The sequence below is a fragment of the Heptranchias perlo genome, chromosome 40 (assembly GCF_035084215.1).
Source record: "Heptranchias perlo isolate sHepPer1 chromosome 40, sHepPer1.hap1, whole genome shotgun sequence".
Taxonomy (NCBI): domain Eukaryota; kingdom Metazoa; phylum Chordata; class Chondrichthyes; order Hexanchiformes; family Hexanchidae; genus Heptranchias; species Heptranchias perlo.
This window is the reverse complement of record NC_090364.1, coordinates 8,366,270-8,372,274: the sequence shown is the minus strand read 5'-3', so window position 1 is coordinate 8,372,274 and position 6,005 is coordinate 8,366,270.

Below are 6,005 nucleotides of genomic sequence, written 5' to 3'. Positions count from 1 at the left end.
AGCAAGCCTACGTCCATCCCAGGACAGTTTGCTCAGCACAGATTGGGAAGCAAACCCCAGTCTACATCTCTCGGTTAAACGTTGCTTTTACCAATCGGCATTTTCCCGAATGGGACTCGTTGAATTTTTTTTTTTAAATTACATTTCTTGTTTAATTTGCTACTTATATTTTTATAATATAAAGTACAGCCCACTCACCTCTTTCCAACTGAATGAAGTGGAATGAATTGAACCAATCCCTTGAGATTGTACTTTACCTCTACACGTGTGCAGCAAGAGTTTCCATTTAGAAAGCCTTGAACTTCCGTCAGAGAAAGTTACCGTATATACTCAGATATGAGCCGACTCCAAATATATGTCCACCCTGGGGGAAAATCAAAGTCACTCGGATTAGTTTAGAATCAAGAATTAAAATGTATCAATTTCCTTTTTTTAATTATAAGGTTACATAGATTATATTATCAGGTTTTTAGGATCAATATTAGGGAGTCAATCTCGTATCACTGTCGTAGGAACACCATCACCTCCAAGTTTCCCCCTCCCCCCCACCAAGTCACACACATCATCCTGACTTGGACATGTATCGGCCGTTTCTTCATCGTCGCTGGGTCAAAATTCTAGGATTCCCTCCCCAACAGCACTGTGGGAGCATCTTCTGCACACGGACTGCGTCAGTTCAAGTAGAAGGCCCACCACCACCTTCTCAGGGCGACTTGCCAGTGACGCCCACATCCCGAGAACAAATGTAAAAAAAAAACCATGAACTAGTCGTCTCTCTGGACTGAAGTTAGAGGGGCACTGTAAATGGGTGGTCTTTGAGACTTGAGTTAGAGGGACACTGTAAATGGGTGGTCTTTGAGACTTGAGTTAGAGGGGCACTGTAAATGGGTGGTCTTTGAGACTTGGGTTAGGGGGCACTATAAATGGGTGGTCTTTGAGACTTGAGTTAGAGGGACACTATAAATGGGTGGTCTTTGAGACTTGAGTTAGGGGGCACTGTAAATGGGTGGTCTTTGAGACTTGAGTTAGGGGGAAACTGTAAATGGATGGTCTTTGAGACTTGAGTTAGGGGGCACTGTAATTGGGTGGTCTTTGAGACTTGAGTTAGAGGGATACTGTAAATGGATGGTCTTTGAGACTTGAGTTAGAGGGGCACTGTAAATGGGCACTATAAATTTGAAAATTTTGTGCTGCATAGTGTTACTAGGAGTGTGCAAACACATAGTGAATAGTGGAGAATGGAATGTGATTCACCTTCGGGAAGGAAGGACGCAAAAATTGGGGATTAAATTGGGGGGGAGATGACGGAAACTAACCTATTGATCCAAAGAATGATTTTACAAAAGGAATTGGCAATATGACTACAGTGAAGACATCTACCAATATGTAGACTAAGACTGAGCTTAAGAAGTAGGGAGCTGAGGAAGTGTAGTTACCTTACTACATTTGTCACAGTCAGAGATACTATCCATGGTCTAGTCAGGTCTGTCAGTGAATAGTACCTAGTGCTGTGGAGAGGGAGACACCTGAGAGGAGAGAAAAATAAATTAATAATGTAGAAAACATTTATTTTGAGCAGCCCGTTTGCCTCCTGTAGTTGAGCAGCCAACTCCGAATTACCATCATTCCACTCTGGGTTTGTCTTTTTTTTATATATTTATAGTCCCTTCTCTCCACCTCTTACTTTTCAGTTTTGAAGAAGGGTCCGCACTTGAAACATTAGCCTGTCTGTTCTCTCCGCAGATACTGACTGACCTGCTGTGCGATCCCAGTCCTTTCTGTGTTTGTCCCAAAACAGATGTTCTTTTTAACCCCATCCAAGGCACTCCAGCTTGTTCACCCCAGTCTGCTGAGTTTTGTTTGCAGTCTGTTGGGCTTGTAGTGGTCCTGGAGTGTGGTGCTTGATCTGGAGAGAGATCGTTCAACCCACTCCTTCCCCCAGGCCTCGTGTCAAATGAACGCGGCTTATAGAGTCGGCAGGAGCTGTGGTGAAAACCTAGTGAAGAAGGAGGCATTGTGGACGAGCTGCCTGCGAAGGCCAGAGAGAGAAAAATGGGTGGGAATAAATAAATATTTGAAAGAAAATTAACTTGCGCATACCAGTGGAAATATGCTGTAAAGTGATTAGCTCCCGTGATAGTGCTCGAAGAGGTCTCTCTGGTCTGTGAACAGACCTGTGACAGAGACTCTTTTCAGGACACCAACACCCTTTCTGTATGTAAATAAACACAAGTACCTGGTTGGCCCCAAAGCAAACTTAGCGTAAATGCCAAGGACATGTTGAACACACTAAGTACTCACTATTAAGGCACTGTTTGACAAGTATAGGAGTTAATAATATCTGATTGGTGGGGGAGAGGGGGGTGAAGAAAATACATATAACTTTTCGAGGATTAATTTAGATCTCTTGCCATTTTATTAAAATTTGGACTTATTAGGGTAATCTAACTATAAAACATTAATAACTCTCAAGAGATTAAACTGGAATTAAAACAGAAAATGCCACAAATACATGGCAGGTCTGCCAGCGTCTGAAAATAGATTAATGTTTCAGGTGTGGGCCCTTTTTTATTTATTGTAAGGTGACAGTGGGCAGCACTCTCGCCTCTGAGTCAGAAGGTCATGACTTCAAGCCCCACTCCAGAGACTTGAGCCCATAATCCAGGCTGACACTCCCAGTGCAGTACTGAGGGAGTGCTGCACTGTCGGAGGTGCCGTCTTTCGAATGAGACGTTAAACCGAGGCCCCGTCTTCCCTCTCAAGTGGTTGTAAAGGATCCCTCGGCGCTATTTGTAGAAGAGCAGGGGAGTTCTCCACAGTGTTCTGGCCAATATTTATCCGTCAACCAACATCACTAAAACAGATTATCTGGTCATTATCACATTGCTGTTTGTGGGATCTTGCTGTGCGCAAATTGGCTGCCACGTTTCCTACATTACGACAGTGACTACACTTCAAAAAAAGTACTTCATCGGCTGTAAAGCGCTTTGGGACGTCCTGAGGTTGTGAAAGGCGCTATATAAATGCAAGTTCGAACTTTTCAAAGTGTTTTTTCCAATTAACTTCCCATTTATATCCTGCCTCTCTCGACATTTCCTGTGGAGATGGCGAAGGTTTATACATGAAGAAAGGTCAAAACAACAAGTGTCAGTGGGAGGGCTGTCTGGCTATGGGGGGAGCATCACACACACACACACACAAAACGCACACTACCCAGTGAAGTTTACTGGTTAGCAATCAGGAGCGGGATCCCTGGCCGGTACATAGAAACATAGAAAATAGAAGCAGGAGTAGGCCATTCGGCCCTTCGAGCCTGCTCCGCCATTCAATATGATCATGGCTGATCCTCTATCTCAATACCATATTCCCGCTCTCTCCCCATACCCCTTGATGCCTTTTGTGTCTAGAAATCTATCTAGCTCCTTCTTAAATATATTCAGTGACTTGGCCTCCACAGCCTTCTGTGGTAGAGAATTCCACAGGTTCACCACCCTCTGAGTGAAGAAATTTCTCCTCATCTCAGTCTTAAATGTCCTACCCCGTATCCTGAGACTGTGATCCCTCGTTCTGGACCCCCCCAGCCAGGGGAAACATCCTCCCTGCATCCAGTCTGTCTAGCCCTGTCAGAATTTTATACATTTCAATGAGACCCCCTCTCATTCTTCTCTCCCTCCCCACCCCCTTCCATAGCCTGGAGATGCTGAGGCCAACTTATGGCACTCTTAGCATTGCACTGATTGTAGTGGAGTCAACGGAAATCAGTTAATTCAGCACTGGGAATTTCCTGGTATTGTGTATTTACCCACTGAGCCACCAGGAGACATCCTACCTCAGGTTTTTTAACAAGACAACCCAAAATAATGAATTTAATGGGAACGCTTCTTCAGGAAAAAAATGTGTTTAGCCAAACCCTTTCTGGTTTGCCCAGGACAGCGGAGTACAATAGTGTGAGTCAAGTCAAAACATACTTTATTGACACTTACAACTAACAGCATTGTAAGGAAAATAGTGCATGACCCTCCAGATAATTCCCTTGCCCCAACTAAGAAAAACTTTGCCCAGTTTGTTTTGCTGTAGACAACAGCCCTCAACTTTTTGAGTTTTGTGACAGAAGTATTGCTGATGATTCTGTAGCACAAGGCGGTGCTGGTTCAGCGCACCAAACCCGCGACGGAGCGATTAAAATGTGTGTTCATGCCTGCTGTACTCCTGATGTGGGTTCAGCTGTTGGCAAGAGATATGCTGCGTGTAGGCTGGTGTATCACCAGGCAAACCTCCGAGATCTCTGCGATCCTCCAATTCTGGGGTAGTGTGAGAGTGCGTGTGTGTGTGTGTGTGAACATAAGAACATAAGAAATAGGAGCAGGAGTAGGCCAATGGGCCCCTCGAGCCTGCTCCGCCATTCAATAAGATCATGGCTGATCTGATCCCAACCTCAAATCTAAAGAACACAAGAAGTAGGAGCAGGACCCGGCCACTCAGCCCCTGGGCCCGCTCCGCCACCCACAGGGCCTTGACTGATCCGAACTCAGCTTCATGTCCAATTTCCTGCCCGCTCCCCGTAACCCCTAATTCCCTTTACTTCTAGGAAACTGTCTATTTCTGTTTTAAATTTATTTAATGATGTAGCTTCCACAGCTTCCTGGGGCAGCAAATTCCACAGACCTACTACCCTCTGAGTGAAGAAGTTTCTCCTCATCTCAGTTTTGAAGGAGCAGCCCCTTATTCTAAGATTATGCCCCCTAGTTCTAGTTTACCCATCCTTGGGAACATCCTTACCGCATCCACCCGATCAAGCCCCTTCACAATCTTATATGTTTCAATAAGATCGCCTCTCATTCTTTTGAACTCCAATGAGTAGAGTCCCAATCTACTCAACCTCTCCTCATATGTCCACCCCCTCATCCCCGGGATTAACCGAGTGAACCTTCTTTGTACTGCCTCGAGAGCAAGTATGTCTTTTCTTAAGTATGGACACCAAAACTGTATGCAGTATTCCAGGTGCAGTCTCACCAATACCTTATATAACTGCAGCAATACCTCCCTGTTTTTATATTCTATCCCCCTAGCAATAAAAGCCAACATTCCATTGGCCTTCTTGATCACCTGCTGCACCTGCATACTAACTTTTTGATTTTCTTGCACTAGGACCCCCAGATCCCTTTGTACTGCAGTACTTTCCAGTTTCTTGTCATTAAGATAATAACTTGCTCTCTGATTTTTCCTGCCAAAGTGCATAACCTCACATTTTCCAATATTGTATTGTGTGTGTGTGTGTGTGTGTGTGTAGCCAGGTTCGGTCTTAACTGTGATGCTCCCCACAGTAAAATAGCGCAGTAGCACTCACAGCATTCAGACATAAACAATGGTCACTTGACTGAGGTACCAGGGAGCTGCTTGTGTACATAATATATATATATATAGATCCATAAACCAGCAGGAGAAAATGAGATTGGAAAAAAAGTCATGTGATAGCGTGACAAAAGTTGTAGGTTTTAATTAGTGCCTGTAACTTTAAATCCAGTCACTGTACATAAGCAGTGGGAGGAGGGAATCAACTGCAGTTGAGATCCCTGTACCAAGCTTACTTTGGTACAAATGTTGCAAGCTCGGTACAGGCTGGCTTTCAAACTGTAGGCTCGAAGGAAAAAAATCAAACACAGACCATCGATTTGTTCAGTTAAATGTTCTCTGACTATATATGCTGTGCCTTTATGCAACTCTTCACTCACCTGACGAAGGAGCAAAGCTCCGAAAGCTTGTGATTTCAAATAAAGCTGTTGGACTATAACCTGGTGTTGTGCGACTCCCCACAGTTAAATGTATGGCAGCCAATTATTTTGAATCCGACTGTCAGTTATTAAACAATCCCTAACAAGCCACAGGAACCATTTAAGTTGCTGGATTGGTTCATGAAACTGAGCATAACTTTCCAGAGAGGGCTACGGGACATCAACGACATCACCACCAAGGCATGAACCAAGCTGGGACAATTGTGAAAAGAA